This window comes from Bactrocera latifrons, unplaced genomic scaffold, assembly GCF_001853355.1.
Source record: "Bactrocera latifrons isolate USDA-ARS-PBARC rearing strain unplaced genomic scaffold, ASM185335v1 scaffold_73, whole genome shotgun sequence".
Classification (NCBI taxonomy): Eukaryota; Metazoa; Arthropoda; class Insecta; order Diptera; family Tephritidae; genus Bactrocera; species Bactrocera latifrons.
In genome coordinates this window covers 1,143,996-1,156,508 of record NW_017537412.1, presented here as the reverse complement: position 1 = coordinate 1,156,508, position 12,513 = coordinate 1,143,996, and positions in this window count along the sequence as shown.

Sequence of the window (12,513 nt, the reverse complement as noted above, 5' to 3'; positions counted from 1 at the left end):
CAAATTTTTAATATCTTTATTTACGGCTTCGTTATGACACTTTATTAGTTTTCGGTTTCCGCCATTTTGTGGGCGTGGCAGTGGGCCGATTTGCCCATCTTCGAACTTCACCTTCTTATGGAGCCAAGAAATACGTGTACCAAGTTTCATCATGATATCTCAATTTTTACTCAAGTTACAGCTTGCACAGGCGGACGGACAGACGGACACACAGACATCCGGATTTCAACTCTACTCGTCACCCTGATCACTTTGGTATATACTATATGGACAATATACTATATATGGACAAAACTATAATACTCTCTTTAGCAACTTTGTTGCGAGAGTATAAAAAAGCTAGGGATTCAGAACAGACTCTAATATTTCCGCAAACCCCCAGGTAACCTTCGAAGAGCTGCAAGCAGGCAGTGGCAAGCTCAAGGTCAAAGAATCGCTCGGCCCGGACGATATCCTAGCAGAAATCCTGAAAATAATGGATGCAAATCAACTTTAAAGGTTATAGGATGCGCCATTGAAAGTGTAGAAGCCGCACAGCGTAGATGGCATAAGAACAAAAAAATAGTGTTGCTGGCGACTTTAGATCTCTGAAACGCCTTACACAACGCTAGATGAGTGAATATGATCGACGCTCTCGAAAAGAGATTTAATGTCCCCTAGTAGCTCAGGGCTGTGGTGCGGAACTACCTTAGCAACAGGAAACTGGTTTACGAAACTGAAGAGGAATCCCGACGGATAGTGGACAAGTCAGGAGCAGCACAGAAAACTCCCAAATTCGAAGAAGTCGAGTTTTGCACAACCGAGCTCTTATCCGGACACGCATGCTTCAAAGGATACCTCTACAGAATGGGAAAAGCCGAAGAGCCGTCATGCCTATACAATGACGCGACAGAAAACGACGCTGAACACACATTCTTTGAATATGTGCGATGGCCACGAGAATGCACCGCCGTAGAAGACATGGTTTGCCCAATAAACGTGGACAATTTATTCGTCGACATGCTGGACAGTAAAGCAAACTGTGAGTGAAAAAAGGTCTAAAATGAATATTTTGAATAAATAAAAAGAGATCAAGAATGGTAGCAGCCACATCAAGCCAATACATTTAGTACTTAAACCCAAGTGTATATCTGAGAAAGTGTAAGTTAACAAATGGTATCAATATATATTGTCAAACCTCGATACTTTAATAACTATAATTAAGATTTCTGTCTCTTAATAAATATAGTATTTTACACGCTTAAATAAAATTCACCAGCTGATTATACTATTATATATAATAGCCAAAACATCAAATTTTGCTTTCGTCACACTAATTTCTTACCACTACTCTTACATACATGTTACATATGTGCACCTTGCAAAACTGCCATTCAAATTAATTTGAGTTAAATGTAACTGAAAAGCCGTTACCTGTGCAGATTTCTATACACTTGTACATATATGTATATAACTGTAGTGCTGCCTACATAATCACACAAAGACATATTCATACTTAAGTCAGTCTGCACCTACAGCCATTAGCGGTCATAAATAATAATAATTGCTCATACAATATTGAGCTGCATTTAATTTGGCTCTGAAGTAACAGTGGGATTTTGCGAGCATATTTACAATTCACTAATTTATTTTCACATAACAATTTCACTGGATTGCAAAATTTACAAGAAAAAAGTCACACACACACACAATTTGAAAGACTGAAGGTGCGGAGAAATGTAATGTATTATATAATTGTTTGGTTACTTTTTTTGTTTACATACTTTCTTTGCCATTTTGTGTAGGTTAGTGAAAATGTTAACAGGGCGTATACGCAACAATTCATTTGCGAAAAGTTTTTGTATAACAAAGCGCCTGGAAAGTCTGCAAATGGGGGTAATTTGGTACAAAAACAAAAAAAAATTCAATAAATATTTTATAATATGTATGTTTAAAAGAGTATATATTTATGTACAGTGAGCTACAACCGATTTGGAAAAAGTGTTAGTACTGAAGTGAATTATTCCGAAAAAAAAAGTAGCCGATAGACTGTGCTGATCTCTTTGGTTTCTTTCAAATTTATACTGATATATTCATATAAAAAAATATATTAATGTTATTAAAATTATCATTGTTTTAGAAACAACAAATCAAAAACTAAACTCCCACTTTCACACAAAAAGCGGTAAGCTACTCATTACTCAAGTATTAAACACTCATTTAGTCAATAGCTTATTAATCACAAATTTTTTCATAATTACATACATTATATATATATAACCAGCTGTCATTAATTTTTTCGCAGCTGTGAGTTGGAAATTAATATCATTATCTCTTATCTGTTTTACCAGTTACGCTTCACGCTGTGATGAATAGTTCCAGCCAAAGAAAAACTGTTCGTATTCAATGGGTTAATCAATGATTTGCCAAATTCAGGCATACTATTGTTGGACTTTTGATATAAAATGGAGATAATCGGCTTAATTTAAAATTTGTTTATATTTGTCATTAAGTAATTTATGCTAGTTAATATAAATTTCAGTATAATTAAATAATGGTTAAGTTTTAGGGTATTTAAAATTTTAATTTTCCAACAGGTGGCAACCTCACAAGGTATCATATTTATATCCGCCTTTAAACAGTATCTAAATTTCTGTAAACTAAATGAAAATTTAATTTGTGTATATTTAAAATATTAATTTTCTATCAGGTGGCAACCTCACAAGGTCTCACATTTATATTAGTCTTTAAACAGTGTTTAAATTTCAGTATAATTAAATAAAATTAAATTTGAGGGTAATAAAAAATTTTATTTTCTAATAGGTGGCAACCTCAAAAGGTCTAATATAATATTTATTTCAGTATTTAAACAGTATCTAAAATTCAGTAAATTAAATGTAAACTAAATGTGTGTGTATTTGAAATATTAATTTTTTAACAGGTGGAAACCGTGCTAAAATATTTTTAAATGTCAGCCTTCTTGAGTCTCACAAATTTATGTTATTCTTTGTTTTAATTTAATATTATCTACTTTCCAGATATAAATACAAACAAATGAAATCACAATACAAATTCAATCAAAATATCAAAAAAAAAAAACTCACCAATAAGATCGCCTTTTTTCGCCCACTGACTGTCTCTTATGCATAATCAAGGTCGATAAATCGCACTCAACTGGAAGGAAAGCAGAAAATAAATATATGGAATTAGCATAGTAAGCATCTAGTTAGTATAGTAAGCATCTAGTTAGATGAGTCTGATGTATAAATAAGTATGTCAACGAAGCGTCTACAAGAATCGCAGAGCCATCAACTGCGTCTAATGATATGCGTCACAAATAATTGCAGTCTTGTGCTAAGCAGAGTATACTTATTATTGTGGGGAGTGCTCTCCTGACAAACTATTGGGGTATATAAAGTATCAATATTAACTGGAGCTCAATTTTTAGTGTATATGAATGTTGTTATGGATAGAAGTTGGTCAAAAAATCGTTAACGTTAAAAATTAAATGCATGTTCAAATGAAATAACATTTAGAATCAATTGTTTGTTAATAGAGATATGCTAGGATAGCTTTTGCTTAAAAGTAAAGTCTCAGCTTCAGATTGATTCGTTGATCATTTTACTTTCAACTCACTTAAAGATGCTTTAAAGAATGATAATTCAAATTATGATTAAAACGAGTTCTACTTGAGCAAAGCAACTACATAGATCCCATATCATAACAGGTAAATTGAAATGTCCCCGCCCTGACACATAGATGTCGCTACTAGAATTAAACCTTTATGTAAGATTATTAGATTATGAAATTGAAAATTACAATAAGGAATGGCGCGTGATGATATAATATATTACTTTTTGAAGGGAAAAACTTGGTTTAAGCAAAAACTGAAAAAATTATTCTTAATGAATTATTTAAAAAGGCGTGGTAAAATAAGCACCGAAGACGGTGAAGATGAATGTCTTGTAAGTCACTTAAGTGTTGCAGAGGCTTATAGAAAGTGTTTGGTGGTATCACGAGGATCTAATTTAAATACCGGAGCAGCTGATCGCATTCCAAATATAAGGGGAAAAATGGTTTAAATTTTTTGCCGCTTACAGTATGGATTGCGTCGAATATATATACATAAGAGTGCTTACACTTACTAATTGTCTAGCTAAAATGTACTTTATTTTGATATTTTACAAGATTATATTTGGAGGTAATAAACTTTTTTAAAACGTTAAAGGTTAATGTGGCTTTAAGTTGAGTGGGAAGCTTAGCTACCATCTTTATGTATCACTCTTCAGCTCAGCTCGGTTCTATATTCGGAAGTTGTGGTAGAATAACTACTTTCTAAACGCAATCAGAACCTAAATTGATCACACCAAGCTGGCTGTTATATCATGGCTATAAGCTTTAAGCTTTTATACTATTATTTATCATGATAAATTTGACTTATGTAATCTCAAGATTATACTGCGTCTATTGGTCATCAGCTGAATTCAATAAAAACACCACATGCCATAAAAAATTATCAGTACAGCCGAAAGCTGCGCCTATGCATCTAGTAAGTTAGCTCTTCAGAGTTATCTTCACGCAACTGTCGCTATTTGTGAGTATCACAATTATTTACAGTCCACAAGAATATTAATGAAGGAGACAGTACCCGCTGGCAGAGCGTTGCAAGTATAGATACAGTTAGTTGATTTTCTTCATCATTGACTTATTGCTGCTTTGATATTCATATGCAACCATTGGAAGCTACGAATTTTTTCGAATGGATACACGTGCACATGTGTATATATATAAATTTAGATTTGTATATATATACTTATAAGTATATGTATGTCAATACGTTCAAACGTCAAGTTCTTTGCAACAGCGCCAGTAGTGTGCCCCAATTTTTGCATACAGCCATTAAATCGAAACGCATCGATCGCTCAACTAATGATTGCTGAAGGCTAATGCAGACGACGTGGCTGATACCTACATATATACTTATATACATTGTTTATATTTTTTGAACTTTTTTTGTGAAATATTTTTAATAATCTTGTTTTTTTTTATTATATTTATGCCCTGACACTTAGTGCCAGTCTAGCTCCCAGAAGGAAATTTCGGAGATCCTATTTATCCTAATAATGCCATTGCGGAATCGCAGGAAATTATGTAGCTGAGATAGCAGGGAAAGATAACCTAGAAAAGATATCGGTAGAATGGGTGCGGGTGGGTTCTGCCGTATCTTCTTGTCTTCTACTACTAGAAAGCTGGTCTTCGCGGAAGCTTGGCCAGCGCAGAGCCACCCTGTCGCAAAAGCCTTTTGGCATAAATTTGATTGCAAGAGGTTTAGTGATCTTTTTTGACCTCAGTAAGGGTAGACTCTCTTTAGTTGTGGTGCTTTTAATAGGTCATTGCCTTATTAGCGTTCATGCTGTAAAGTTGGGAATGTTGTCAGAGCCCATTTGCAGAAGCTGTATGGACGAAGGTGCGGTGGAAACAACTCAACAACATAACTTCACAAAGGACTACGCATATCAGTCCATGTCCACGATCAGCCATCTAACCCAACCTTGTTTCCCTCAAGAGCTGCTCGTTTGTCGGGATCGCCGATTTCGGATCTTCAGAGCAAAAGCTGCCATACAAAACGACCGATCAAAATCAATGCTCTTTCAAGTGCACAAGAAATGCGTCTGTGAGGGGTATTATAGTTTCGATGTTCGAAATAAATGTTTTTTTTTTTTATTTTATTATAAATTTTTTGTTGTTGCAGCATTAGTAGCAGCAACTTTTTTGCTCTTTTCCAGCTTTGTCCGACCATTTGGCTTACTTCAATTGGTATAACTGTTTATATGCAATAAATATGTTACACATCTGTTGCAAGGTGAGCGAGCCAGACAGTTTTGGACTTGTTTCACAGTTATGATTCTACTTTCAGCACACACACATACATACATATGCGTGCATGCAAATTTCTGGTATCACGTTTCCACTTCTATGCTCTGCGCCATTCATGCGTGCCGCTCGCGTCTGTTCTGCCGGGTGGCTACCTGCCCCTGCCACAGTCTTTTATTTTCCAACAATCTTCGAAGTCCCCCCTCGCCACTGCAGTTGTGCAACATGGTTACGGTCGTGGCAAGCACAACAAGAACAACGTCAAGCAAAAAAGTGGCTACACATCTTTGTTGTCGTGTTGTTGTTGGCCGCCACTAAAAGTGCAATTTGTTTGCAATGGCTGTTGGATTGTTGCTGCTTTTGTTGTTGTTTGTTTTTGTTTCCTTGTTTGGCACAATTGCATAACCTGATTTAGTAGTTGTTATCACAAGACGCAAGCGCGCCATTTAGCCGGTTATGCGTTGCCAACCAACCGACATACCAACACAAATCACCAGCCAATTGGTGCACAATGCAAAACTGGTGCAAGTTGGTTGCCGTCATAAGTTGTTGTGTTGCTAGCTATTTGTAGTGCGTTTGCGACTTACACGAGTGCTGTTATTGTTTCTGTTGTTATTCCCATCTTGGTTGTTCTTGTTGTTGTTGCTGTCATATTACATTGGGTGTTGGTTGACCTGCATTTGCGGCAGCGACGTCGGTCTAGTTTTTTCCGGCAATCAGCGACAACAACTCTACAACAATAACAAAAACAACAGCTAGCATATGTGTTACTACATAAAGCTCCGAAGATTACGGTGTTTCTGCTTCAGCACGTACAGGAAAGCGCACACGCCTTCCTCCATCACGCGGAAGGTGCGTCGATTATTATTACTATTATTAATAATATTATACTTTCCTGTTATCAGTCGACCGCATAAGGCAAGCTGCAGAAAATGTATGCCATTTGTGTGGTCATTCCAGGCGTTGAAGAAAATCTACCAAAAAAAATTTACTAATTTTCCTTGCTACGCCTTTGTCACTGTTCCAGTACTGGTACATTGTGGAACAGTTCTAGTTCATTGTGGTCCACTTTTGGTTCAATTTACGTTATATTCATGACAAGTGGGCGGTTTGTATCCAAAATGTTTTGAGTTGCAGGGAAGTGTGAGTTATACTACCAAAGCGCTTCAACATGGCATACCTGAGACGTGAACACCAAGTCTTATGACACTTAGATCTACGACTGAACTTTTTTTGAGGGTTCTACAAAGCTAATACGATTCTTGAACAGCATTTCGTCGTCAATCGTCTGAGATTTGTCCGCACTCAGTCAGATTGAGACTCATGACAAATTATTGGCCCAATTCTCTCTTCATGGAAGTTCTTGATTTGCGGTAATTGTACTCATTTGAATGGAGAAAATACCTCGATACGGGCAGACTTCAATTGATTAGTAAGTATTTTTCAGACGCTATAACCTTAAAAAGACACGATTTGGTAATAAATAAAAAAACTTCTCAAGCAAATTTTTCAATTTCGTGAGTCATTATTGTTATAACCAATACCAATAGCAAAAAGAAAATACTGTTTGAAGTCACGCAGAGGCAATCCTCAAAGAGGTTTTTTTTTAAGCTCAACAAAGCTTACACCTATTGGCCGCGAACAACGGACTATATTTAAAACATAGTAAAACAAACGGGAAATATTCTAAGAATCATTCTAAATTACTTTGCAAGGAGACAATGGCTCTAAAACCGGTTTTGAGCCAGCGCCTATTTTTTGACGAAGTTTAATTTGTCGTGATTATGAAAATTTTATTCTATAGCTTTTGAGATATCCCACTGAAATTGAGTACGACGGTGCATTTTGACATTATATTGATCAGTTGTCGGAATAGGCCCGATCGCATGACTACACATACCATATATCTCCCAAACAACGGATTATTGAAATTTTTTAAATTACATTTTAAAAATCGCTGGCTCGAAACTGGTTTTAGATCCATATTTCTTTAGGAAAAGTTGTTCAGAACAATACGTAAGATATTTCCCGCATACGTGATTTTATAGTAAAAAAAATCAACCCGTTCTACTGTATACGGTCTTCAAGAGGAAAGGAGCAGGAAGTTCTGCTATCAAAATAAAGGAACTGCAAAGGTGGAATAGGCAGGATTATGGATATAGTGCCATCCTGAGCCAGTTAGGTTAAGTAAATTAGAATATATTCCTCCAAAGTTAGCATTTACCCCAATTTATCTCTCCACCTGGCTACCAAAATCAGTTAGCATCTTCCAAGCGGAAGATGATAGGTATGATGAAAGCTTGTGATGTTCTATTGAATAAGTACGTGAGGATACAGAAAGCAACCATTCAAATGGATAGCCAAGGCCAGAATACCTTGTCACCCCATAGATTTATTCCCGAGTACAACAAATGCAGGAAGGCTTTGAACTTGCTGTCCAGTCAAATTTACTAATCCATAATTTGGGTTCGCGATCGCAGTTGGCAAAGCTAGGAGACTCTTTAGACGAGTCTGAGGCGCAATCAATACCATTACTGCAGGGAACGATCAAAATAGAGCTTTACACTCATACTATATTAAACAAATAATGAAGATCAAATTTGACCCAAGTATGTCAAGACTAGAAATAAGTATTCATCAACAAACATAAGCATGCCTCGAAGCCATCAGGCAGCAAAATGTCAGTGGCTTTCCCCAAAAAGCATAAGGTTCCATAAGCTTCTTTGAGAGTACCAAATGGTTTGAGCTCCGGAATGAAACGAAAAAGCAAGATTATAAAGGTTCAAGATAGTATACCGAAATGGCGCAGCGCTAATTAAGTCTAGAGTGGCAACGTTCCTATCTAATTACTTATTGTTATCATTTTTCTTCGATAAAATACTGTCTAAACGAAATTTGATGGTAGCAAATAAAAAATTCAAACATATTGTTATATACACTGGACTCAGATGATAGTCGCGTGACAAAGTTTTCATAAAACTGATTTAAAGACTCGATTCAAATTCTTCTCAGAATCATCAATTTGTGGTTATTTTTAGAAGATCGTGCTCAGCATTTTCAGAGCTTTGGCATTCCCTCATCTCGATCATCTTCAGTTTACCAATTAGTTGTGTATTTTTATATGTTTTCTTCCGTAAAATGGAGGACCACATACGTCAAGCACCCTTTTGGTATCGGTAGCATTTTTTTTTTTTTATCAAAACAAAGTTTTGTTTTAACGCCGATTTTGTGTATGAATAACTGGAACATTTGTATGTTACTACCTGCAACATTCGGGTATGAATAACTAAAACAATTGTATGTGACTAACTGAAACTTTTGAGTTTTGTAATATAACGATTTTTTCAACATGTCCGATAGCTGCATATTTATGCAAATATGAACTGGTATTTTAAAGTTTTCTAAAGAGAATTATTTCATAAAGACTCCTATGTAACATAAAAGCTTCAGTTTGGAATTTTAACAAAATTGACAAGTTTTTACTCAAAATAAAGTATAGAATGAAATAATGTAATATTAGGCAGTAAATATAAAAATTCAAATACGAACCACAGTATACACACCCCTTTTCTGTAATCCCATAATTTCTTTGTTTCATATTCAAGCTCCTACAACGTTTCTAAACATTTCAAAAAATTTCTACGGAACAAAAAACGCATCAAACAATCAATAATTTGACAACTCACTAATCAAAGCAATAAATTTCGCAGAATTCTAACAAAAAAGGTGTTGCCACTTTAACAATTTAATACATTTAAATATATATGTGTGTGTTTGTTTGGCAATTTCACACTGTCGCCGTGCGCAACGAAAACATGCGAATGATCAATGCAAAAAGACTTGAGCAACAAACCCGCTCAACCTGTCCGCGTTCACATGCCACAACATGAGTCGCTGTCGAATGCAGCCTATATTTATTTACGGCGTGTTGCAAGTGCACAGTTAATGCCAAAATAACTATTTCCTCTGCGCCAGTATGTAAAGTCAATTGTTAATTGCTATTGCTTTAATTTTTTTTGTTTTTTGTGCTTTTATTGCAGCCAACACACGCTATGACGCCTTTGCTGCTTGACACAAAATCGCATTGTGACGGCATTGCCACTGTGCCACTGGTTTTTAGGCGCCCAACTTCTCGACTCGCTCTTTTTCTCATATGTCACATATTAAAATTGCGATTTTATTTGCAAAATACCGTTAATGCTGTTATGTGCGAGCTCGAGTTGTCAAAATTATTGCTTGCAACTTATGTCCGCTCACACACACACATATAATTGCAAACACACATGTACACACACCGCATATGCGGTAGTTGCAATTGTCGCGCAGCATGTAAGCAGTAGTGCTGATTGTTATTGTTCTTTTTATTGCTTTTTATTTCACTTAGTCGTTCGGTGAATTTTTCGACTACTTGGGTGCGAGAAAAACTGGAAAAATTAAAAATATGCCACACTTTTTTTTGCAAAAAGAATTGCGTGAAGCAAAAAATCGGCCTGCAACTGTAGATAATTTTAAAATTCTATCGAGCTCATGCACATACACAGTGTTTTTCTTATGCTTTTGTATATATGTACATTTTTTATATCCCTAACTGAGCTTTTGCATTTATTGGTCTCTTGCGCGCAGATTAAGGTAATTACTATTTGGGCGCTTGAAGTTTCCAAATCACAATAAAATACCTGAAATTATCAGTTAATAGTGATATCATAGTTAGATAGGCTTGGAAATATGCTTTCAACAGTATGGAGTATTTTTAGTAAATTACGAGAAATATTTCGAAACTTAAAATAAAAATAAAATTTCATTTGTTATTAGCAAAATACTTTGTCATAGAAATATTGCCATCAATACAAAAAAATTTAAACTTTTCGTTTCGAAATGTAAGTCTTAGAATATCACATAGATCATAGGGGGTCATGAAACTGTGTCGTTCAAGTTGAATTTCAGGGTGGCAACAATTGTGGGACTTCAGTAAATATGCTATACGCCAGTTATTAATGAGTAATGAAAACATACGTCGTAGTTATATCGAAAACAAATATAATTGGCTAAAGTTTCAAGCTCTGCATACACATTTCCCTAGACACTTTCCTTGAAACTGGTGAATATAATATGAATACGCATCACATATGTTAGGAAATCGATTTTTGACATATTCACATTGATTTTTGAAGGCTAAGTATTAAGATCATAAGTTCTGATATAGTCGCTCAAAGCCTTAACTTACGTGCCTTTAATGCCAGTGAAATATATTACATATTAAGCGATATGTTCGGCATAGGATAAAAATAAAGGGTAACCATTTTAAAAGTAGCCACTTATTCTATGGAGGATATATCAAGGTCTGAACCAGGTTCCTTCATTTTTGGCGCTAAAATATATTGTTTAATACAAACATAAATGTAAAATTAGGGCTGGAGGAAGATCTGGATAGATTCACTAATTGTTTGGCATTAAACAAAATTATAATCCAGAAATTATATTATTAATAACGAAAACCATTATATATAGTTTATGCATAATAGGGTTAGCCAAAGTAAGATTTCAGCTACTTTTGGCCTAAACTAAAGTATTCCGAAGATTTTATATTCACACAATTTAATAATCATTGTAATAGCTATAAAGGGAGAGTTGGAAAAGCATTGAATCGATTTGATCCATTTATGACTTAAGCTGATATTATAATTAGAAAAATATGCCTTCTGAATTTCGTTAAAATATAACATCATATTAGAGCGAGAGAAGAAGAAAAAAGAATTTAACCCATTTTTTTCCACAATGTACTAATGTACCTCAAGCGATTCTCTTTGAATTTCAATAATAAGAAACAAATATTAATCATCGAAGGTAGCTATATTTTTGTTCCAATTTTCCCAATTAAGGTACATACACTTTTGCAAGCGTTTGTATCAATTGTCGAAGCACTTCGCATCAACCTTCAGTGATCTACGACTTCGATTGGATTAACCATACCATCGATAAATACTGGTCTTTAATGAAGCTTCGTCGTTAAAACATGAGTTAAGTTCATCAAAGCACAGTTTCTGAGATCAGCCACGTCAAAAGTTGTAAAAAATAATCGACCAAAAATATTCGCGTTTATTTCCATATTTTAGCTGAGTTGAATATTTTAAGTTACTGCAATTGGGTTTCCCAATTTTTAAGTGTTATTTCGGCTATTTTTAATTGTATATGTCATGTTCTGCAATTTTTTTCACTGTATCCACTAATGTTTACAAATTCGTCATAGAAAAATGTACACAATGGCAACGTTTAAAAATTATTCATTTTCTTTCATATGTAATGTTCAAGCGCCGTTTAAGACTAAGAATCGCTCGAATCAATGAAAGTATTACTGCCGGTCAGGCAAGTATGGCTGAGGACCGCAATTTGTCGATTCCAAGTGGTTCTCAAGAATTGGGATTGTCTCAAGCCGCAACCTGGCCGATTTTGGGAAAGGATACTGAGGAAGGATCCACATAAAGTTGTTCTCACTCAGAAGTAAAGCCATTGTATCACCGTAGATGTCGTGAATTTGCTGATTTTGCCATTTATAAATGATTTTCTGCGACAATGACTCACTTTCATCTGAGTTTTGCAGCAAATAAACAAAACTGTTGGTTCGAGTGAGCAGAAAATAAACTAATTATTTATGAACAACCA